This window comes from Lissotriton helveticus, chromosome 3_1 (genome assembly GCF_964261635.1).
Source record: "Lissotriton helveticus chromosome 3_1, aLisHel1.1, whole genome shotgun sequence".
Taxonomy (NCBI): domain Eukaryota; kingdom Metazoa; phylum Chordata; class Amphibia; order Caudata; family Salamandridae; genus Lissotriton; species Lissotriton helveticus.
The window spans coordinates 511,743,649-511,770,059 of record NC_136061.1 but is presented as its reverse complement, the minus strand read 5'-3'; positions in this window follow the sequence as shown (position 1 = coordinate 511,770,059).

Genomic DNA, 26,411 nt, shown 5'->3' with positions numbered 1-26,411 from the left:
ATGCTGATCAGGTGAAGACTATGTCTAATTTTTCAGTGAACAGGACTCATCTCTTCTTAACCTTGGATAAGCCTCACCGACTCTGTGTGTCCTGCACATACTTAAATGTAAAGGGGCAGATTTATGTTAAATGGCACATCCCCAGGCATGCACCAGTTAACGTGCACCGCTGCTCTGCCACCCATGGTGTGCCGTATTTACAATCAGATAGGAGAAAACTGCGTCAAAACCCTGCGCCTGCTTTAAGCAGGCATAGGTCTTGACGCAACATTGTGGAGATGGGGCACCCCTGAGCCTTGCTTGAGCTGCATCGCACTTGCGATACAACTCCAGCAATCACTACCTTTACATCACAGATACATCACGCATCTGTGCCATTTTTGCCCCATGATGCCCCGCATTGTAAATGCAGCACACCATGGGTGGCGGAACAGCGGCACAGGATGACTGACACATCCCTGGTGATGCACCAGTCATCATAAATGTATCCCTAAGCTTCTTATCTTGTTACAGATGAACCACCATATGTACCATCAAACTATTTTGCATTTCCTAAATAGCGAATTTTAAGGAATAAATAGCAATTCTTTACCATTCCTAATTTGCAATGAGCAATTTGCTAATTGCAAATTACCCATTCATTTCCATGGGCTAGGAGGCTCATAGGAATGAAGGTGCAATTTGCGATTAGCAATTAGCTCATCACAAAATAGGAATTTTTCCAAGGGTGCAGGGGTGTCTCAAGAACACCCTGCTGCACCCCCTGAAAAAGAAATTTGGGGGCATATGGCGCACATACATGCCCTAAGGGCATGTATGGGCGTCATATGGCACCTTTTGTTTTTTGGAAAAAAAGCTTTTTGAAAAGAATTCACAAATTACCACCAACTAGAAGTTGGTGGTAGTTTCCAAATCCTTAATGTCATTTTTTTACATATTTTTTGTTTGATACATTGCATTTAAGTAATCGCAAAATTTGCAAATCCTTCAGTGCAATCGCAAAATAAGGAATAGCAAATTTTGCTATTCCTTATTTTGCATCAAACTTGTTTGATACATACCATTTGTCTAATTAGCATTCGCAAAGGCCGAAATTCGCAGAATTTTGATCTTTGAGAATGCTAATTAGCTTGATACATATGGCCCCAAGTGAGGCCTGTCTTGCAACATGGTGCATCTTTTGCATCACTGCTGCATCGGTTTCATGTGGTACGTTTTTTTTACACCATGACATATCTGCCTAAAAGCATCAATTTGTAATTTTGTCGCCTCATAGCAAATCTTTTGCACCGCCGCTGCATCATAAAAGTGACGCACAGTGGCGCAAAAGAGGCATACACCTATCATAAATCTGTCCCTAGCATTTTAAATGATTAATCCAGGATGACGATAAGGTGTGGCCTATCCAGAGGTTTGTTTAAGGTGAGGCCTACTCAGGATTGCAGATTAAAGTTACGCTTGATGAAGAATACAGAAGAGATAATACATGTAAAGGCCTACCAATGAAGTAAGTGATTTGCACTTTATTTCGCCAGTCATCATAAATGTATCCCTAAGCTTCTTATCTTGTTACAGATGAACCACCATATGTACCATCAAACTATTTTGCATTTCCTAAATAGCGAATTTTAAGGAATAAATAGCAATTCTTTACCATTCCTAATTTGCAATGAGCAATTTGCTAATTGCAAATTACCCATTCATTTCCATGGGCTAGGAGGCTCATAGGAATGAAGGTGCAATTTGCGATTAGCAATTAGCTCATCACAAAATAGGAATTTTTCCAAGGGTGCAGGGGTGTCTCAAGAACACCCTGCTGCACCCCCTGAAAAAGAAATTTGGGGGCATATGGCGCACATACATGCCCTAAGGGCATGTATGGGCGTCATATGGCACCTTTTGTTTTTTGGAAAAAAAGCTTTTTGAAAAGAATTCACAAATTACCACCAACTAGAAGTTGGTGGTAGTTTCCAAATCCTTAATGTCATTTTTTTACATATTTTTTGTTTGATACATTGCATTTAAGTAATCGCAAAATTTGCAATTCCTTCAGTGCAATCGCAAAATAAGGAATAGCAAATTTTGCTATTCCTTATTTTGCATCAAACTTGTTTGATACATACCATTTGTCTAATTAGCATTCGCAAAGGCCGAAATTCGCAGAATTTTGATCTTTGCGAATGCTAATTAGCTTGATACATATGGCCCCAAGTGAGGCCTGTCTTGCAACATGGTGCATCTTTTGCATCACTGCTGCATCGGTTTCATGTGGTACGTTTTTTTTACACCATGACATATCTGCCTGAAAGCATCAATTTGTAATTTTGTTGCCTCATAGCAAATCTTTTGCACCGCCGCTGCATCATAAAAGTGACGCACAGTGGCGCAAAAGAGGCATACACCTATCATAAATCTGTCCCTAGCATTTTAAATGATTAATCCAGGATGACGATAAGGTGTGGCCTATCCAGAGGTTTGTTTAAGGTGAGGCCTACTCAGGATTGCAGATTAAAGTTACGCTTGATGAAGAATACAGAAGAGATAATACATGTAAAGGCCTACCAATGAAGTAAGTGATTTGCACTTTATTTCGCCAGTCATCATAAATGTATCCCTAAGCTTCTTATCTTGTTACAGATGAACCACCATATGTACCATCAAACTATTTTGCATTTCCTAAATAGCGAATTTTAAGGAATAAATAGCAATTTTTTACCATTCCTAATTTGCAATGAGCAATTTGCTAATTGCAAATTACCCATTCATTTCCATGGGCTAGGAGGCTCATAGGAATGAAGGTGCAATTTGCGATTAGCAATTAGCTCATCACAAAATAGGACTTTTTTCAAGGGTGCAGGGGTATCTCAAGAACACCCTGCTGCACCCCTGAAAAAGAAATTTGGGGGCATATGGCGCACATACATGCCCTAAGGGCATGTATGGGCGTCATATGGCACCTTTTGTTTTTTGGAAAAAAATGCTTTTTGAAAAGAATTCGCAAATTACCACAAACTAGAAGTTGGTGGTAGTTTCCAAATCCTTAATGTCATTTTTTACATATTTTTTGTTTGATACATTGCATTTAAGGAATCGCAAAATTTGCAAATCCTTCAGTGCAATCGCAAAATAAGGAATAGCAAATTTTGAATTAAGGACATTTTAAGTCATTTCCACATGTGCAGTGTTTTCAAAGTATGATTTGAAAATCGTTTTTGGGGAAAAGTAATGGTTTGCAAATTTATGACAAGGACATAATGGTGTATGCTTCTCTATAAGGCATGTCAGTGTCTCTGATGTCATTTTTCCCATATTACATTATAAGACCTTTCCCCATGGAGCACATTCCTTGTAAATATGCTCCCACCTGTGCATGGTGAATTTAGATTTTGACTGTTTGAGTCACATAGCCATGTTAAAAGTGACCCAAAAAAATTGCAAACGCTTTAAAAAAACACATTCATGTGTCTTAAGGACATTTTAAGTCATTTCCCCATGGACAGTGTTTTGTAAGTGGCGCAAAAGAGGCATACACCTATCATAAATCTGTCCCTAGCATTTTAAATGATTAATTCAGGATGACAATAAGATGTGGCCTATCCAGAGGTTTGTTTAAGGTGAGGCCTACTCAGGATTGCAGATTAAAGTTACGCTTGATGAAGAATACAGAGGACATAATACATGTAAAGCTCTACCAATGAAGTAAGTGATGTCCACTTCATTGCGCCAGTCATCATAAATCTATCCCTAAGCTTCTTATCTTGTTAGACATCAACCGCCATATGTATCATATAACTATTTTGCATTTCCAAAATAGCGAATTTTAAGGAATAAATAGCGATTCTTTACCATTCCAAATTTGCGATGAGCAAATTGCTAATTGCAAATTACCCATTCATTTCCATGCGCCAGGATGCCCATATGAAAGAAGGTGCAATTTGCAATTAGCAATTAGCTCATCGCAAATTAGGAATTTTTCCAAAGGTGTAGGGGTGTCTCAATAACACCCTGCTGTACCCCTGAAATAGAAATTTGGGGGCATATGGCGCACATAAATTTTAACAACATTCCTTTACCTCAAAAACGATTTTCAATTCATAATTTGAAAACACTGCCCACAGGGAAATTACTTAAAATGTCCTTAAGACACATGAAAGTGTTTTTTTATTGCCTTTCCAGCATGGTTGGGTCACTTTTAACATGGCTATGTAACACAAACATTTAAAATCTAAATTTGCCATGCACAGGTGGGAGCATATTTACAAGCAATTTGCGCCACAGAGAAAGGTCTTACATTAAAATGGGAAAAATAACATCAGGGACAGTCAATTGCCTTATAAAGAAGCATACACCATTATGTCCTTGTCATAAATTTAAAAACAATTCCTTTTCCCCAAAAACGATTTTCAAATCATAATTTCAAAACACTGCACATGGGAAAATTACTTAAAATGTCCTTAAGACACATAAAAGCGTTTTTTAATTGCCTTTGCAGCATGTTTGTATCACTTTTAACATGGCTATGTAACACAAACATTAAAAATCTAAATTTTCCTTGCACAGGTGGGAGCATATTTACAAGCAATTTGCGCCACATAATTCATAATTTTCTCCTTAAAGCACACTATTCTCTATCTAAATTAAAGAAATATTTTCTCACCTTAGCAAATACTTTGAGTTTGAAAACAGTCTCAGAAACACACCAATTTGTCTTCAGCAGAGCAAAAGGTATGCACTCCAGAGTCTGCAGCTATCAAAAGCACAGAAATGCTGTAATTCTTCACACATATCTCTCATGTCACCCAATCAAAACTCTTCCCTCACTTTTTTTCAAATGAAAACCCTTCCCCCCTCTGCCCTTTCTGCCTTTTCAGCATGGCAACCACCTCTTGGAAGACTTCTGGTGTTTGCAAGTTCCCACAACAATGTTGCAATTGAACTCTGGACTCTCAGTGCACCTGCATATCCAGTGCATTCTTTCATTTAATGATTTTTTATTGACCATTCAAAATACATCTTTCAAATAACTCATCCGTGCACCCTAACTTTCTGTTTTCAGCAATCAAAATCCACCAATCACTGTTACTGCTTCATGAACACAGAAACTCCACAGTTTTTTTCATTTTAAACTCTCATTTTTTCAACTGCCATTTCATTGCCACACTTCATCTGACTGCAGGAGAACCTTCTCTCACCATGTTTTCTGTCTGGATTGTTGGACATAGTTATATTCACTGGGCTCAAAGGTACACTGAAAACAGGAATTTACCTAACCTCAATTTACAAGATGTGGAAATTAAGTGGTTTGGCCACAGAGGATTAAAATGTCACCAATTGATACCATTGGTGAAAACCTTTATGCATTTGCCCAAACCTGACCTGTTAATTGTGCACTGTGGAGGTAATGACTTGGGCACTTTGACTGGTGTAGGTCTGGAAATGCTTTTAAAGGACACCTTTGAGCAATTAATGGCACTTTTTCCTCAGACTGCCTTGGTATATTCAAATATATGCCAAAGACAGAAATGGAGGTGGTCAAACCAATTTTGTCCACAAATTGAGAAGTCGAGGAAGCATGTAAACAAATCTGTTTCAGCTTACATGAGAGACCATGGAATGGGCTCCCTGTACAACAATAACTTGCGTTACTACATGCAGGATATCTACGGAGGAGATGGAGTTCACTTCTCAGATGAGGGCAACAGAATTTTCACTCTGAATTTAAGAATGTGCATTGGTACCTACTTATAAGTACCTAAATGTACCATAAACCCAAAAGCTCTTCTCAGAGCTACCCTACATCTGATCACTCACAATTATTATTTTACTCTAACATTTTTCACTAATTTTAAACAAAGTACGCTCCCTGGGGCGCTACCCGGTACGCGAACCGGGAGCTAACCTTTTTTTTTTCGCACATATGGGCCTCCTCAGCCACCCTCACAAAACCTAGGGGGTCAAGATAAGTCTACCGTGCCCCCTTCTACCCATTCTGAACATTATTTGCCCTCCATCTTGTATCTTAATTCGACCCGAAACACAAAATGGTGGACTCCCGTTACGCTTAAGGTTCACGAACCGGGGCGCGCAACGGTTCGCGTACCGGGTCGCTCCCTGGGAAGCGCACCATCAAAAAAGGTGGGAAAGTAGTTCACAGAAAAGCCACTGGAGACAATTTCACCAAATATAGACTAGCTCATACTACATACCAATCCCTACCATTTTCACAAATTTGATTGGAATTCCATTTAGCCATTTAGCCTGTAGACCTCTCTAAATACCGTGAGGTAAATTACTTCACAAAACACATCTGAAGTGTTGGAATTGACAACCAATTAAAATGTTACTTTCATTTTCTACTTTTTTTACCTGACATTTGATTGGTTATATACCTGAATATATATAAAGGAAGAGAAGAAAACACAGCCATTTTGACTACTACTTCTTGGTGTACATTTCAATAGGATTTTCACTAATTCCTTCAACTTCTATCTAAAGGTAAGTTTTTATTTTTAAAACTGAAGTATATTGTGAACTATAAGTTAATATGGTAAACTTTTTCTGATAGTTATATACTATCCCTCTGTAGTAGTTATAGATTTAGATAGACTTCTCTGTTATAGTTATGGATGGAGTTAGGCTTCTCTTGTATAATTATGAATTTACTTACGTTAAATCACATACACTTTTTTATATTCCTACTTCCACTCTGATACTATACACTGCCCAAAATTAATCCCAACAGTGCCCTATCTCTACTAATATATATTTTTTTAATCTAAATTTCAGGCAAAATGGAAGGCGAACAGAAAGTTGAATTTCAAATTGTCCTGCAAGAGAGCAGCCAAGAAATCAATGATGAAAATGATATTGAATTTTTCGATGAAACTTTAGACAAAGAACTACTGCAATGTGTACAAGCAGTAGATAACCTCCTTGAAAATGAGGACATTTTACACCCTCAGAGACTACAATGTATATTCAATGATAATTATGAAATTTCTGACAATGAAATGTTAGAAAGTTTAATAAATTATTAAACACAATCACAATAAAAAAAAATGCTTAAAAAATAAAGAAAATAAAAAATAATCAACAAAACCAACAATCAATTAACATACAGCATTTGAAAAGTCTATCATTCATTTTTCATTGCAGTACGCTGCCCAGAACGCTTCCCGGTTCGCGGACCGGGCGCTCCCCACGCAAAAAAACAAAAAAATGTTTTTGTTTTTTTTGCCCCGCGGGGCCCTTTTAAAACCTCCACATTAAACCTAGGGGGTCAGGGAGGATCTAGTATGCCCCCTTATGGTTATTTCCCCCTTTGTTTTGGCCTCCTCTTGTCTCTCAATCCTACCGAGAGACAAGATGGCGGCCGCTCCGGACTGTTTAGAATGTTGACAGACACCGGAGAGCCAATCAGCTTAGCTACGCGAAGTTCCGGTACGCTTAAGGTCCGCGGACCGGAACGCTGCCCAGAGCGCGCTTACAGATATATATCTTTTTTTAAACGTTAATTTCTCAAAATCCACTGGAGCACATATATTGAGACCTAGAAAAGGCACATCGGGCTACCAGTCCCTACAATTTTGCCAAGTTTCGTGCAAATCCATTCAGCCGTTCGGGCTAAAAGTGAGGCCAACCGCCCTATGGAAAACTCAATGTTAAAAACACGTTTTGGGACCCCCCTTTTTTCTCGGCCCCCCCTTGACGAACCCCCCCCAAATTTCCAAGGGCTGCTCAGAAACAAAATGTTCCATTTTCCAGAAAATTTCAGCCAATTCCGTCCACAAACGCCAAAGTTATTAGACATAGAATTTTCAAAAATCCCATAGGGAAAAAATCCTAACTATATATACCTACTGGCGACCGCCAGTAGGTAATATATATATATATATATATATATTCACTGAAAAAACCATAGGTTAGAGACCATATATAGTTAGGAATTAGCATTTACAAAACCTTGAAAATTCACTGAAAAAACCATAGGTTATAGACCATATATAGTTAGGAATTAGCATTTAAAAAACCTTATTTTACTCACACAAAACCATTGAAATTCCATATATAGTTAGTTGCACTATCCATCTATATCCACTGCTGATGATGTCACATATTACATCATTCATGACATGGTCAGTGACATCACTGATGACATCACTGATGACATCTCAAATGACCCCGCGGAGCCCTTTTAAAGCCTCCACATCAAACCTATGGGGTCAGGGAGGATCTACTATGCCCCTTTATGGTCATTTGCCCCTTCGCTTTGGCCTCCTCTTGTCTCTCGATCCTACCGAGAGACAAGATGGCGGCCGCTACGGACTGTTTGGAATGTTTACAGACGCCGGAGAACCAATCAGCTTCGCTTCACAAAGCTCCGTAACGCGAAAAGTACGACAACCGGAGCGCTGCCCGTTACGCTGTTACAGATATATATCTTTTTTTGAACGTTAATTTTTCAAAATCCACTGGAGCACATATATTGAGACCTAGCAAAGGCACATTGGGCTACCAGTCCCTACAATTTTGCCAAGTTTCGTGCAAATCCATTCAGCCGTTCGATTATTATTATTTATTTATTTTTTTGCCCCGCGGGGCCCTTTTAAAACCTCCACATCAAACCTAGGGGGTCAGGGAGGATCTACTATGCCCCCTTATGGTAATTTTCCCCTTCGCTTTGGCCTTCTCTTGTCTCTCGATCCTACCGAGAGACAAGATGGCGGCCGCTACGGACTGTTTGGAATGTTTACAGACGCCGGAGAACCAATCAGCTTCGCTTCACAAAGCTCCGTAACGCGAAAAGTACGACAACCGGAGCGCTGCCCGTTACGCTGTTACAGATATATATCTTTTTTTGAACGTTAATTTCTCAAAATCCACTGGAGCACATATATTGAGACCTAGCAAAGGCACATCGGGCTACCAGTCCCTACAATTTTGCCAAGTTTCGTGCAAATCCATTCAGCCGTTCGATTATTATTATTTATATTTTTTTTTGCCCCGCGGGGCCCTTTTAAAACCTCCACATCAAACCTAGGGGGTCAGGGAGGATCTACTATGCCCCCTTATGGTCATTTTCCCCTTCGCTTTGGCCTTCTCTTGTCTCTCGATCCTACCGAGAGACAAGATGGCGGCCGCTACGGACTGTTTGGAATGTTTACAGACGCCGGAGAACCAATCAGCTTCGCTTCACAAAGCTCCATAACGCGAAAAGTACGCGAACTGGAGCGCTGCCCGGTCCGCTGTTACAGATATATATCTTTTTTTGAACGTTAATTTCTCAAAATCCACTGGAGCACATATATTGAGACCTAGCAAAGGCACATCGGGCTACCAGTCCCTACAATTTTGCCAAGTTTCGTGCAAATCCATTCAGCCGTTCGGGCTAAAAGTGAGGCCAACCGCCCTATGGAACACTCAATGTTAAAAACACGTTTTGGGACCCCCCTTTTTTCTCGGCCCCCCCTTGACGAACCCCCCCCAAATTTCCAAGGGCTGCTCAGAAACAAAATGTTCCATTTTCCAGAAAATTTCAGCCAATTCCGTCCACAAACGCCAAAGTTATTAGACATAGAATTTTCAAAAATCCCATAGGGAAAAAATCCTAACTTTATATACCTACTGGCGACCGCCAGTAGGTAATATATATATATATATATATATTCACTGAAAAAACCATAGGTTAGAGACCATATATAGTTAGGAATTAGCATTTACAAAACCTTGAAAATTCACTGAAAAAACCATAGGTTATAGACCATATATAGTTAGGAATTAGCATTTAAAAAACCTTATTTTACTCACACAAAACCATTGAAATTCCATATATAGTTAGTTGCACTAACTATATATTGCGCACCCGCAATCCACTGCTGATGATGTCACATATTACATCATTCATGACATGGTCAGTGACATCACTGATGACATCACTGATGACATCTCAAATGACCCCGCGGAGCCCTTTTAAAGCCTCCACATCAAACCTATGGGGTCAGGGAGGATCTACTATGCCCCTTTATGGTCATTTGCCCCTTCGCTTTGGCCTCCTCTTGTCTCTCGATCCTACCGAGAGACAAGATGGCGGCCGCTACGGACTGTTTGGAATGTTTACAGACGCCGGAGAACCAATCAGCTTCGCTTCACAAAGCTCCGAAACGCGAAAAGTACGACAACCGGAGCGCTGCCCGTTACGCTGTTACAGATATATATCTTTTTTTGAACGTTAATTTCTCAAAATCCACTGGAGCACATATATTGAGACCTAGCAAAGGCACATCGGGCTACCAGTCCCTACAATTTTGCCAAGTTTCGTGCAAATCCATTCAGCCGTTCGATTATTATTATTTATTTATTTTTTTGCCCCGCGGGGCCCTTTTAAAACCTCCACATCAAACCTAGGGGGTCAGGGAGGATCTACTATGCCCCCTTATGGTCATTTTCCCCTTCGCTTTGGCCTTCTCTTGTCTCTCGATCCTACCGAGAGACAAGATGGCGGCCGCTACGGACTGTTTGGAATGTTTACAGACGCCGGAGAACCAATCAGCTTCGCTTCACAAAGCTCCGTAACGCGAAAAGTACGACAACCGGAGCGCTGCCCGTTACGCTGTTACAGATATATATCTTTTTTTGAACGTTAATTTCTCAAAATCCACTGGAGCACATATATTGAGACCTAGCAAAGGCACATCGGGCTACCAGTCCCTACAATTTTGCCAAGTTTCGTGCAAATCCATTCAGCCGTTCGATTATTATTATTTATTTATTTTTTTGCCCCGCGGGGCCCTTTTAAAACCTCCACATCAAACCTAGGGGGTCAGGGAGGATCTACTATGCCCCCTTATGGTCATTTTCCCCTTCGCTTTGGCCTTCTCTTGTCTCTCGATCCTACCGAGAGACAAGATGGCGGCCGCTACGGACTGTTTGGAATGTTTACAGACGCCGGAGAACCAATCAGCTTCGCTTCACAAAGCTCCGTAACGCGAAAAGTACGACAACCGGAGCGCTGCCCGTTACGCTGTTACAGATATATATCTTTTTTTGAACGTTAATTTCTCAAAATCCACTGGAGCACATATATTGAGACCTAGCAAAGGCACATCGGGCTACCAGTCCCTACAATTTTGCCAAGTTTCGTGCAAATCCATTCAGCCGTTCGATTATTATTATTTATATTTTTTTTTGCCCCGCGGGGCCCTTTTAAAACCTCCACATCAAACCTAGGGGGTCAGGGAGGATCTACTATGCCCCCTTATGGTCATTTTCCCCTTCGCTTTGGCCTTCTCTTGTCTCTCGATCCTACCGAGAGACAAGATGGCGGCCGCTACGGACTGTTTGGAATGTTTACAGACGCCGGAGAACCAATCAGCTTCGCTTCACAAAGCTCCATAACGCGAAAAGTACGCGAACTGGAGCGCTGCCCGGTCCGCTGTTACAGATATATATCTTTTTTTGAACGTTAATTTCTCAAAATCCACTGGAGCACATATATTGAGACCTAGCAAAGGCACATCGGGCTACCAGTCCCTACAATTTTGCCAAGTTTCGTGCAAATCCATTCAGCCGTTCGGGCTAAAAGTGAGGCCAACCGCCCTATGGAACACTCAATGTTAAAAACACGTTTTGGGACCCCCCTTTTTTCTCGGCCCCCCCTTGACGAAACCCCCCCAAATTTTCAGGGTCTACTCAGAAACAAAATGTTCCATTTTCCTGAAAATTTCAGCCAATTCCGTCCACAAACGCCAAAGTTATTAGACATAGAATTTTCAAAAATCCCATAGAGAAAAAATCCTAACTATTTATACCTACTGGCGACCGCCAGTAGGTAATATATATATATTACCTACTGGCGGTCGCCAGTAGGTATATATAGTTAGGATTTTTTCTCTATGGGTTTTTTGAAAATTCTATGTCTAATAACTTTGGCGTTTGTGGACGGAATCGGCTGAAATTTTCAGGAAAATGGCACATTTTGTTTCTGAGCAGCCCTTGAAAATTTGGGGGGGGTTCGTCCAGTGGGGGCCGAGAAAAAAGGGGGGTCCCAAAACGTGTTTTTAACATTGAGTTTTCCATAGGGCGGTTGGCCTCACTTTTAGCCCGAACGGCTGAATGGATTTGCACGAAACTTGGCAAAATTGTAGGGACTGGTAGCCCGATGTGCCTTTTGTAGGTCTCAATATATGTGCTCCAGTGGATTTTGAGAAATTAACGTTTAAAAAAAGATATATATCTGTAACAGCGGACCGGTTAGCGCTCTGGTTCGCGGACTTTTCGCGCAACGGAGCTTTGTGAAGCGAAGCTGATTGGTTCTCCGGCGTCTGTCAACATTCCAAACAGTCCGTAGCGGCCGCCATCTTGTCTCTCGGTAGGATCGAGAGACAAGAGGAGGTCAAAACAAAGGGGGAAATAACTATAAGGGGGCATAGTAGATCCTCGCTGACCCCCTAGGTTTGATGTGGAGGTTTTAAAAGGGCCCCGCGGGGCAAAAAAAAAACAAAATAATAATAATCGAACGGCTGAATGGATTTGCACGAAACTTGGCAAAATATTAGGGACTGGTAGCCCGATGTGCCTTTGCTAGGTCTCAATATATGTGCTCCAGTGGATTTTGAGAAATTAACGTTGAAAAAAAGATATATATCTGTAACAGCGCTCCGCTTCGCGTACTTTTCGCGTTACGGAGCTTTGCGAAGCTGATTGGTTCTCCGGCGTCTGTCAACATTCCAAACAGTCCGTAGCGGCCGCCATCTTGTCCCTCGGTAGGATTGAGAGACAAGAGGAGGCCAAAGCGAAGGGGGAAATGACCATAAGGGGGCATAGTAGATCCTTCCTGACCTCTTAGGTTTGATGTACCATTTTGCCAAGTTTGGTGTAATTCCGTTCAGCCATTCAGGCTGTAGACGTATGTAAATGTCCTATGGAAAATTGCATGGGGAAAACACATTTGAAAGTGTTGAAATTTAGAACCAATTAAAATGTTACTTTGGTTTTGTATTTGTGTGTGATGAAAGTTAATTGGTTATGTATATATGTCAAATGAGAGGAAACCACAGCCATTTTGTGATACTACTGTCTGAGGTACATTTGTGAGGAATTTTTGGTGGTGAATTTCTGGTGTTTGATTTACACAGTACTAACACTTCTGCTACTTTTAAAAAGGTGAGTTGTTAATTTGTAAGGGGAACTATGTTGTACACTTGAAGATAATTTGAAAAATGTTTTCTGTTATTTATTTGCAGTCCTTCTGTTATACTAAATACTTGATGAAGTTAGTTTTATATTATGTATTACTAAAAACGATAAATGAAAGTGATTATTTTTTTCTGCAATTTACAGCAAGCAATTTAAAAATAAAATGGCTCACAATGAAGAGACCGTGGCAATTTCTTTTGAATTGTCCACTACATTGATTGAAATTGAGAGCACCAATAATGAAATATTGTCACAAGGAGGACATGACTTGTATGATTCCATTAGATTGATTGAAATGGACAGCACCAAGAATGAAATATTGTCACAAGGAGATGACTTGAATGATTCCACTACATTGATTGAAATTGAGAGCACCAATAATGAAATATTGTCACAAGGAGGAGATGGCTTGTATGATTCCATTAGATTGATTGAAATGGACAGCACCAATAATGAAATATTGTCACAAGGAGGAGATGACTTGAATGATTCCACTACATTGATTGAAATTGAGAGCACCAATAATGAAATATTGTCACGAGGAGATGACTTGAATGATTCCACTACATTGATTGAAATGGACAGCACCAATAATGAAATATTGTCAGAAGGAGGAGATGACTTGAATGATTTTTTTGATCAATCTCTTGATGGCGAATTTATCGAGTGTTTGGAGACCATAGAGTTACAAGAATCATCATTGCAGACTTTTAATGAGGAGATTCCAGATGAGATGATTGAAGAGGAAATTACTGATGAGGACATGTTACTAGTTGTTTCAAATTTAGAAAATTCTGAAGAATAAATGTATATTTAGAAATCAAAAATTGTTTGAGACATTATTTATTTTTATTTTTAATTTATGAGGTTGTAGCGAAGTGATTGTAGTATAAAATGAGACTTATAGTATAGAGTGCAACATTTTTATGTTACATGGTAAGTTTACTCATATTTACTTCCCTTCTGCCACTATATTATCTCCAATGTGTATTTGACATGTCTTCTTCATCTCCGGCCTCCTTTCTCTCACTGTGTGTCTCCGATGCATCTTATCGCTGGTATTTTGTGTAATTACAGAAGAGAGTAAAATAAAATAGTTCGGAACGTGAAAAGGGGGCAAAGTAGAGTACTCCTCACCCCCTAGGCCTTTTTAGGCGGTCCCAAAAGGATCAGTTTCTGCTTTCCTGAGAGATTATGGTATGAGTTCCATATACCACAATAACTTGCATTACAACATGCAAGATATCTATCTCCTATTACCAACTTTTGGAGATATTCGCGCTAAGCGCGAATATCTCCAAAAAGTAACACCTGCCCTGAGCAGTTCTTAGCCATGTTATCCAATGGGAGGTGGATAACATGGCTAAGAGTATTAGCTCGGTAATGCATGAATATCGCTGAGTTTTTAGCGATATTCATGCATTGCGGCCGTTTATTATCGCATTTGCGATAAACCTTGATAATAGTAAGGTTTATCTTCGATAATTTCTGACGATGCTTAGTGGTAAAAAATTGGTTGGTAAGCATCGTTAGCGATAAATATCGCTTAACTTTGGTAATATGCCCCAACGTCTGTTAACGTTCGATTCGAAGGAAATGAGGAAGTGTTGAAAAACATTGTCTGCGCCATCTTGCCTTTTTTGAAATGCCACACTTTTGTCGTGCACGGCAGCCATTTTAGATGTCTTGACCAGACCCACTCTCTGCACGCTGTCGATTCGTAGCATGGCTCCTCACCCTCGTAAGCATCTCCCCCAGGCACTGGTCACCACCGCTCTCTGTCTTATGCATGGGCAATAAACCTTCCCCCATCTGCGCTGCTCTTCCCTGAGAATCACACTCTGTGCCCGCCCGACACCTCCCTTTCGCCCTATTCACTACCGCACCCTCTGACACTCCTCTTCCTCTGTGTCCGAATGTCCAGGCCGGTCCTAGGCTATCAGCTAGCCCTGCAGATGTAGTTTATGGCCCCAGCTGTAAAGAATCACCCCTCTTCAAAGGAGTTATAGTAGATCAAGGCCCACACCCGATGTGATCCGTCACAGCACACGCGTTCCTACTATCTGAAAACCATCCTGTATTGTGATTGGGGAGGGGACCGAGCCTGAAGCGGAAGATTCCAGGAATGACTCTTTGTACATCAAAGTTTTTACAATTATGTGTCACATTAAAAATATATAGCACTCCAACAAAGTAGTAGGAATATAAAACTTTAATAACATATAAATATATACAACAAAACAAAAACAGTAAAAACATTTAAACAACGAAGAGACCGTGGCAATTTCTTTTTAATTATCCAATAGATTTATTGAAATTGACAGCACCAATAATGAAATATTCTTGTCAGTAGCGGTCTGTTGTGCGAATAGTTCCAAGGCAGCAGAACGCGCTGAAATCTAGATGGCACGAAAGTGATGTCTAGTAAGTTGCCGCCCAGTAAATAACGGCGTGGGGCGCCGCGGGGGTGAGTGAGTCCAGTAGGCACCACAGCTATTCTTACCGGCATTGCAGAATTACTGCTGGGGACAATGCCTGTGCTGTAGCAGGGTCACAGCAGAAACAAAAAGGATTCTGTTGAAGATGTTGTTGGTTTTCAATTTGAAAACAGTTCTGGTGTCAACTGCTATGCTAATGTAGTGGTTAATGTTTTGTTTTCTCTAGAAAATGTAAAAGAGGGGGAGGCAGTCCAAAGTTCCGTTAAAAGGGCAAAGGAAAGGATCGGTGGTTTGAACTATCAGTCAAAAAGGGGAGGGGGTGCAATAATTTTTCCTACCGGGTCACACTGTGCTTTCACCGGAAGTGAGGTCTGCAGGATTGTAGTAATTCAAAGTGAGGCTGGCGCCAGCATGGGAGCGCCGACGTCCCGCGGATACAGTTTCGTCACTCCACGGGCGATCATGGCAGTCATTCCCCATCGGGGGTCGGAGACTCCCGCGGCTCCTCTAGAATATTCAAGGTCGTGGAGGACTACGGTGGTGGAGTCAACCAGTGACCGGGCCATTTCTTTATGTTGGGCCCGCTCTTGCCAGGTCGACCGCCATTTTGAGAGTTCGGCAGCTACCGGCGATCGCGGGGTCACATGAGCGGACGGGCTCCACCCTGCCGGGCGAGACGTTGCAGCATGGCCACAGTGGAAGAACCGTTATCTAGGTCGTTCCGAAACTGTGCAGCACTGTAGTTGTTAGGATGCCACCGCCTGGAGCGCTGAGGGTGCAGCTGGGAAGCCTCCACCTGGGGAGGCGGGAGAGGCCTGTTCGCACCGTCTCTCCCTCCCAGTGCACCCCACGGCGTCTCGCTTGAGATTTGTTATGGCCGGACCAGGCGATGAGGACGAGGGGGGGGTCGGAGGCATGTGCAAGACATCCCCCTCCAGTGTTGTCGCAGCCATTATAAAAGAAAGAAGTGTCCCGTCCGTCTTCGGGCCGGGCTTCCGGTGGATGTCGGCCGGACGCCCCTGGCTCTGGCCCCATGAACGGGTTTCTTGGTTTATCGGCTGCAGCCGGATCCCGTCGGCCTCGGCCCCCCGACCGTTGGTGGTCGGACCGGAAGAGCATGTGGCGGGACTACCTGCAACTCTCAAGGGCCACCGCGGCCGGACTGGGAGAGAGAGGGGAGGGTCGAGGAGACATTCCCCCCCCTGCAACTGTTCAGCGTTGTAAAGGCAATCCCCTGGCCGGGTCCCGCTGGTCTCGGCCTCTCCTCCGGCTACACCCTACGTTAGGATCTCCTGGCCGAGGCGTGGCAGCAGGACCTGCCTTATATGGGCTGCTCCCGGCTGGGCGTAGCCGGAACCCTGCCCCACCTTGGAAGTTTCCAGAGTGGGGGTGGATGTTCTACTGACTTGCATTTTCCCTAGTCTATCGATTTTTTTGGCGTGGCAGGCGGTGGGACAGCGAGGGGTGATTTGGTTTCTCTTACTGTTTTTCTGGTCTCTCACCACTGGCATATTTTAACGTTTTCTTGTTTCTAGGACATTAATAGGTTTTATCATTACGTTATGTTATCGTTTCTTTGTTCGTTGTTTAATAAAAGTTCATGTTCATCAGTGGCCTACTGATTTTCGTTTTCCTATTTTTTTCTTTCCAGGTTGTTTCATGGTAAAGTTTCTGTTAACAGGATACAGTGATCACTTCGTTATTATTGCATATGTCCTTTTCACTAGGGGTGCTCTCTGGTCGGGCCAGATGACGTATCTCTAGTAAATGGTCCGGGTGAAAAAGGTGCATCAATCAGTGGGGAGTAGATAGGCATGACAGATTACAACGGGGGAGAACGGTCCGCATTACGTACCCTTTCACTACTTGCAAAGATTTTCCTACGTTTATTTGCAAACAGGGAATACCTCCAAAAAGAACTAATTCCCAAACAGTCAATGTTCGGACAATCAATCAATCAATGAGGAATGAAATAGGTACGACGTGTTAAAGGCTTGCGTTACCTACCCTTCACTATCTGCAAAGGGAGATAGAATATTCCTATTCTTCCTCGTTTGCAGGTAGAGAAGATCGTTAAGAGAATTAACTTCGAACAATTCAATGCTCGATTGAAACAATCAACAAGGGGTACTGTGAACACAAATGAACGCCGCTTATATACATACGCATTGCTATTTTCAACAGGTTGTTCCTAATGTTTCTATTTTAGCGAGGTCAAAAGAGATCCCATTAGTGGCCTACTGATTTTGCTCGATTCCTTTTGTTTTTTTACACGATTTTTCGCTATCTGCAAAGACTAAACAGAGTATTGCGACTCTGTGCTTGTTTGTAAATAGAGAATGAACCAAAGAGAACAATCAATCAAATGGAGAGAGAAGCAGGCACGACGGATTACAAAGGGGGAAAGGGCTGCGTTAACTACCCTTCACTATCTGCAAAGAGAGAGTACTCCTAATAGAAATGAGGGGTGGGGGGCAGCAATCAAAGCAGATCAGTGTGCATAAACACGAAAAAAAAAATTCTTACCACGTACTTGACATTCGACAGCTTATGATATTTGCTATTAAAAAACCATTGAAATTCACTGAAAAAACCATAGGTTATAGACCATATATAGTTAGGAATTAGCATTTACAAAACCTTGAAAATTCACTGAAAAAACCATAGGTTATAGACCATATATAGTTAGGAATTAGCATTTAAAAAACCTTATTTTACTCACACAAAACCATTGAAATTCCATATATAGTTAGTTGCACTAACTATATATTGCGCACCCGCAATCCACTGCTGATGATGTCACATATTACATCATTCATGACATGGTCAGTGACATCACTGATGACATCACTGATGACATCTCAAATGACATCACTGATGACATCTCACTTGACATCAATGATCACATCACTGATGATATCATTCATGTGACAATACAATGCATCTCCTCACATTTTAATATAACCTCTGTTTCACCCAGTGTTAAAAACAGAGTATAATTTTGGAAACCATTGACACACCAATACTAGTTACTACATACGTACTCACTGATTCCTACGTCTACACACACATTCACTCATTCACCCATACAATCATTCATACATACAATCACTCATGTTTACAACACAATCATATGCACTCATACACCTATACAGACACTCACACTCTGCCACTCATCCATGGAGTTACTCACACACCTAGTCAGTCCTGTAAAGAATCAATCACACTTCCATTTTCTACTCTATACAGTTAAACATAGAGCACCTTACGTTTTCAACCATATACTAACACATACTTACTCTCTTATACAATCATTGATACAAGTACACATTGATCTGTACAGAGTCACACACCTCCCATCCAGCCACACACACACTCAGTCTCCCATGCAAATACTTGGGCAATCAATCAATAACCCATATAGTTACTCATATAGCTACTGATCAACACATGCAGCAGTTTACAGAACAACAGACATAATGATGCACAAATTAAGACCGTTTAGTCACTAACCCATGCACTCAGTGAGACACATTTAATCACTCACTCATACATTCAGTCATGCACCTACTAAATCCTTCGTCCAGACACTTATACATCCACTCATTCTTCAATATGTAAGACATATTTTAACTTTACAGAAACATAGTCACTGGATGTTGTCATCAGTGATGTCATCAGTGATGTCATTTGAGATGTCATCAGTGATGTCATCAGTGATGTCACTGACCATGTCATGAATGATGTAATATGTGACATCATCAGCAGTGGATTGCGGGTGCGCAATATATAGTTAGTGCAACTAACTATATATGGAATTTCAATGGTTTTGTGTGAGTAAAATAAGGTTTTTTAAATGCTAATTCCTAACTATATATGGTCTATAACCTATGGTTTTTTCAGTGAATTTTCAAGGTTTTGTAAATGCTAATTCCTAACTATATATGGTCTATAACCTATGGTTTTTTCAGTGAATATATATATATATATATCTACGCTCCACAGCACCAAACAATTCGGCGTACTCGCAGGCAGGTGCGAATACATGCGGGGGTGCACCCGCATCAGTATTCCAGCTCCACTTACTCTCCAACTCGGCTTCCACCAGGAAAGAATCGCACTCGCAGGGACTTGTCACCAAACACATGGTGACAAGTCCCTGCGAGTGCGATTCTTTGCTGGCAGAAGCCGAGTTGGAGAGAAAGTGGAGCTGGAATATATATATATATATATATATATATATATATATATATATACTTCATTTTCTTTCTCTGAACAAAGTAGAAGCACTCCGTGGTATGCGGTCAAAGTTGTTTATTCCAGCAGCAAAGTGTGCACAGACGCGTTTCGGACGCCTAGTCCTTCGTCAGTGTTTCAACATCGCATGTAGCGAGGCGGCTGTATTTGAGTACGTCAATGTGACTGACATATTAAAGGCGATGACGGCCCATACACCCTGTTTTTTCATGCAAATCGGGCGGCCATAATGATGCTATTACATATAGACAACATACTATTGGGACGCGCTTTAAATACAGCGCAAAGGCCTCCAATAACAACAATATAGCCGTGTATCGGCATATTGGCCACCCAGAGCCGGTTCTTATTTCAACAATAAAACCGCGTATCGGCATAACACCAGCTATCAGTTTGCATGTTATAACACTCTAAGACCTTTTATGTAATTAATCAGGGCAAAAACAGTATCATTTAAATTCATAGCAGGATTCTAGAACACAATTCATCTGGTTTGTTTTAGCGACAAACAATCATAATAGAGTAAACAAAAAAGAAGAAAAAGAAGAAGCCAAAGAAAGCAATGGATACAGTGTACAAATCAACATCCCCAATTCATTTTGTCCATTATTTTCCCAAATGCGCTGTTAATTCCTCCCCACTATTCATACCCTGTGGGGTCTTAGTTTCTAGGTCTATGATGTAACGTGACTCAAGTCTTCGCAACTTCATGCGTCTATCCCCACCTCTAGGTTGTGCTGGAACATGGTCGAGCCCCCAATATTGTAATAGGTCCCTATTACTTTGGTGTACTTTAGCAAAATGGCGGGCCACAGGGTATGTCACATCTTTATTTGTAATTGCACGTTGATGCTCCAAAATACGCAATTATACGCTAAAAATTGTGCTGCCTATATATTTCAGGCCGCATGGGCATGTCAGGCAATATACAACAAAAGGGGTCGAGCATGTGATAAACTTATTGATTTCTCTGCCTCTTGGTAGGCCCGGCACCATATAGTTAAGTACTCTCCTACTGTTTTCACATGCTCTACATTTCCCGCAGGGGAAAAAAACCCTCATTTCCTTTAGGGTACCAGTACTTTTGGGTTTTGGTGGCATGAGATGGCGTGCGAATGTAATCAATGGACGTTCTGGTACATCCTTACTTATTACAGGATCTGTTTGTAGTATATGCCAATTTCTAGTTAGTATATTTCTTAGGTAATTGGCATCATCAGAGAAGTGTGTTATCATTCGGAATTTATTTGTTGTTTGGGTTAATTCACTGGTTCTCTCTCTTGGTGATAATAATGTGCTTCTAGGGATTTTGAGCACTTTCCTGTATGTTTTCTCTAAAAGGATGCTGTCATAGCCTCTAATTTTAAATCTTTCAATAGATTCTCTGGCCACCTGAGAGAAATCACACTCTCGTGAACAGTCCTGTCATAATCTCAGTAGTTCTCCATATGGTATACTACGAACTAGGCTGAGAGGATGACTACTTCTTGCATGCAATATGCTATTCCCAGCTGTGGGTTTTCTGTATAGAGTTGTGTCCAATTTTTTATCACTACTGAAAGCCCTGAGATCTAGATAGTGGACCTTCTGCTCATCTCACAGGTGAATTTTAAATTCAGATTATTCCTATTCAGTGCGCTCACGAAGTCGTCTGCCTCGCTGAAAACTGTGTTGCAAGGGCATGCGTTGTAACGTCATACATTCCTGCAGGGTGATCCTTTGACAGGCAGAGACCTGGCATCCCTTGCGGTGTGCCATCCTCGACGTAGAGACGGGGTCCTTCATTCAGAACCATCAGGTGAGGGGTTAGCACTTCCCCGGTGAATTCTTGGCTCCATTAGGTTCCATCAGGACATATCCTAGCACTTACACACACATGCTTCACCTAAACCTCTAGGCTAGGCACTGTTAGGTAGGCTAAACATCGTAGGAGTAAGCCAATACTATTGTTTTAAGTAATATGCTTTTATTCAACTTATTAGCACTACTGTAGAAATGTCAAAACAAAACCCTTTCAGGCATAGAAATGTATCTACTTTTTATATTGGTACTAGCGATTACATTTGTCTGCTCCTGACTTTTGATTGTCGCAGCTAACATGTTTCATAATAGGCTGACGCTTTACCAATAAATAATTATTGAAACTGTTCCAAACGTCATTCTATGTATTCTGAGAAAAGTAAGGACGAGTGACTTAGCAAAAAATGCTGTATTGTTTCCACGATACCTGAGGAATCGGGGTTGTCATGTTCAGTGGTTGCCTGAAACTACCTACCACACTGTATATTACAGAGGGGTGATTGTGGCACTGAAGAGCTAGCAGGTCCAACGGCTGACTCATCCTGTGGGGGGTGTCCAGAGTCTGTCTGAACACCAAGCCCTCAGTTTAGGTCATCCAAAACATGCAGGTCCTAGGGGGTCCTAGGAAGTACACGACAATAACTTTTCCAAGTTGATCCTTTTTTGGGAATCACATTAACTTTAGCAGGATTTTCCAATATAAATGATCATATTCTCGCCATACTGAACCATAGTCAGTTGAAAACAGTTTGCATTAAATGTACTGGATAAAAACCATACTGTGTTTGCGTAAGTAATTTTTAAAATCTGCCTTTTAGGCAGAAGAGGTGTTATGGTATCTTTTCTTTTGTTTTTTTTAGGGTTTATATAAATGCTACCAATTATCAGTGGGAGAAGTCTTCAATGGTTGCTTTTTGTTATCATCTCCCATTTAAAATGTAATCTCCACTAATTTAATCAAGTATTGAAGTATGGACTGCTAGTTCATTTGTAACATAGAATGAACATCCCCTGGATGGATGGCCGCCCTGTTGTGACTTCTTAGCAGGAGAGACCTCCTTTAATCAGGTCAGTGGCAGGATCCCAAACACCATGTTTCCGGCAGACAGCTAATAGCATGTCTTCTAAGAGATGAGTTTTAGTCCCTCTTAGATGTAATTGTTTTTGCATCCCTGAAGTTCCATCAACAGTCCAATACTGGTGAAATCTAAGATGAGTTTCGAAGACTAGGGCTATTGATGGAGCACTCCGTATATCCAAGCACAGTAATTTAGCTTTATTTTACTAATAATACACTTCTTTTACTTTCTTTACTGGGCTCCCCCTCAATTAATAACGCTAGGTTTATTGGCTCCAATCGCACTGGAGGCACAATTATCCATGCCTGGAATTGCGGAGCAGAGTTTAATGCATGATACTGCTCCTATTTAGGATATCATTTCTACTACGAGATTTAGAATCTGCAATGCATGCAATTGGCAGCTCTCATATTCTAAATTAGCTGTAATTAACCTGTATGTCTGTGGGTTCATAGACTTTCCTCTGACTTGAGCTGGGTATCCCTAATTGTTTCTTGTCCCGAGCCATAGGATGGTGCTGTCCATTTTTTCCTGAGGCAATCTTGGTCACCTATTACATATTTAATGGAGGGGAGTATGCATTTCCAACTTTGTCTCTATTATCAACTATTTTGTTTTCATGGGGCTTATAGAACTTTGATCCTTTCAATTTTACTTGCTAACTGCAAGCTGATATCCAAGTTACCCTCCCTTGTGAAAGTTGCATTTGCTACTTGTTGTAAAGTCACCCTGTGCCTTGGGCACACCTCCCCCAACATTTTGTGCAATGGTACTGGTAGCATCTGACTCTAACTGATTCTGGGCTCTGCCTAACCAGGCCCAGGGCCAGTGCTATGCTGAAAGAAATACATTTAGAATACAGTGAAAACACCTACATACACTAGGGTACACAATGGTATGGGGTACCCCTATGATTGGCATGACCAACCCTATTAGACCCCATTAAATAATAGGACAGAGGGATTACAACTACCTAGGAGTCCCTAGTCCACAATAGGGAACAGCAGTTTAGAGGCCAGTAGCTTTTTCTGCCCTTGCATGTGTGCACTGCTGAAGCCTGGGGTTAGTTTAAAAGTTGTCCTAGGTGGCAGGACTGCTTTTAAAAAGTAAATTGTACCCAACTTTGATGTTTGGGGCACTTTAAAAGTGATAACCTACAATGTTTTGGCATACTAGTAACCCCCAGGGTCTCCCCTAGGTGTCTCAGGGGTGGAGGGGCAGGTATTTATAAGGTGGACCCTTATACAAATGAGTTGTATATGCCCTGGGTTAAGTGAAATCTCACATTTCGCTAGGAACACTGTGGAGGGAGGATCCGCAATATTTCTACTGAATCAGAACTCCCAAATTCTCCCCTTGCTGACCCATGGGATGGGGGTCCTGTAGACATAGGTGGAGTACTTATAAAATATGTTTTATAAGCCCTAGTGCTGGAAAAAGGGCCCAAGTCATATTTCCCATTGCAAATCTCATGCCATATTGCAGAATTATATAACTTCCAGTCAAAGACTTCCCAAAATGGTAGTGATAAATCCAACAATATAAAATTGTTGAATTTCTTCTAAAACGAATAAACAAAAAGTTATGAGACTTTCTTCTTTGTTGGTCCAGATGCAGCCTTCCAGTGGTCTGCCCTGATTGGTCAGTGTTAAGTGGATTAGCCAGGCTGCTTTGAAGAGGTGATGAAGAGCCCTTGGGGTTAACCAGCTCTGCTGGGAGGGCAGTGTACTGCTACACAGGAATGCCCGAGCAAGGGGAGGATTATTAAACCATTGTCTTCCAAGGCAAGGGGACAGGGTCAGTGTCATTTACAACTTCACTCTTTTGACCCAAAGCCAGAGCTAGGCATATGGATGGAATGCACAGATGCAGACGGGAGAGGCTATGAAAATTAGCAATCCTAGAGGTGTGTTTAGCCAGCTCTTACATCCCTCCTGGAACATCAGCCATTATGAATGTGGAGGATTTGGTGCACTCTGGGACAAAATAATTGCACACAGGATGTGATCCTATCCTTGGGGAGTTGCCCTCCTCCTATTGGTCAGGAGTGACCTCCTGCTTGACCCAGACAACTTGGAATAAGTATCTGAGAGTGGCAGAGTCTCTCAGATCTGCTGCTTGAAACTTAAAATGCTGAGAAGTTGGGGTGAAAAATTCAAAGGCCTGCCCCCTAAAGACTGCACTGGCTGAAACTACAGCCCTGTGGATTACCTTGCTGTAAAGGAAGTAAAGAATGGACTCCCTGCAAGCTACAGGCCAACAGAGCTCACCTGAAACATCACCACCAAGGATCCTCAACCAGGAAAATGACCAGTGGATTTGTAAAGGTTTCTTCCAAGTGGATTTTGGGAACTGAAGTCCTCAACTTTCAAGGACCATCTTGGAACTTCCAGACTCTTGGAGTGAGTTTGAGACACTTTGGGACCCTTTGGGGAACTTCAGAAAGAAGTTCCAGAAGTTTGGAGAAACTTTGAAAAAAAGCTCCCTAGGGGGACCGACTCAACCTGGCCAGCCAAGCCGCCAGCCTTCAACCGCGAGTTGGCCAAGCCATCCAGGTTCATCCCGTTAAAAGCACCGTAGGTCCAACTTCCAGGCTGTGACGAGAGTAAAATGAAATCCAAGGCCGGCGAACCCTCACCGAATCTGGCCTGGTGAAGTGCATCGAGGGACCCAGCAAGAAAAAGCTCCAGAAAGGTTTCTAAGTTCGAAGGTAAAAACTGTGACCGGGACCTACTCTGAGTGGTAGCTGCTCAGGGCTCCATCGCGGTCTGCCTGAAACTTTGACTTTGAGTCAGTATATCTCGATTAGATGTCCCAATCGGGTGCTATACGTTTCTAACTGCTATAAAGTGATACATCTTTAAAAACTCATATCTCTGGTTCCCTTCATTGGATTTTTGTCGTGTTGGTGTTATTTTAAAGATACAAATATTTCCTATTTTTATAAATTTGAGTTGGATTTTTATTATGTTGTGTCTTAATTATATACTGAACTGGTGTTTCTAAATGCTTTACATACCTGTCTTTGAAGTTAAGCCTGCCTGCTCTTAGCCAAGCTACCAAGGGTTGAGCATGGGAATATTTTTTTAAGGCCTATTTTGAGCCCTATACTGTGTTAGTGGCCTTATTGCCAGTGGCAGACCTACATTTGCCCCACAAATAATACATTTTCCAACACCCTTAAACTTACACTTGGCTTTGTGGACCCTTTTGAAGATAACCTTCTGCTTCAGTAAATAGTTTTTAGGTCTCACCTAGCAATACCATTAGGGATGCTGGCGAGATTATAGTAAGGCTTTCAAAAGTCTACCCAAACTGCGGATCGGGTACAGTGCATGTGAGCACAACCACGCGCATTTCATGCGCGCACGCCACGCTCTGCCTCTGCTGCACTTCAGCTCACCATGCTGCACACCCCCTCACCCCTCGCTCACCAATGTCCCTCTCACCCTTCCTTTGATCTCGCCGCAAGTTCTCGCAGGCTAATGGCCCTCGCCCTCCCCCTCCCCAGCACAGAGTGCGCATCGCTTGTCTGTTTTTATCGTTTGTCCCTTCTTTGATCATTCCCCTTCCTTTTTTTCCTCTCGTCCCTTTGCATTTCCCTTTTGTTTGTTTCCCATTCTCCTTTAGCTCTAATTTATTC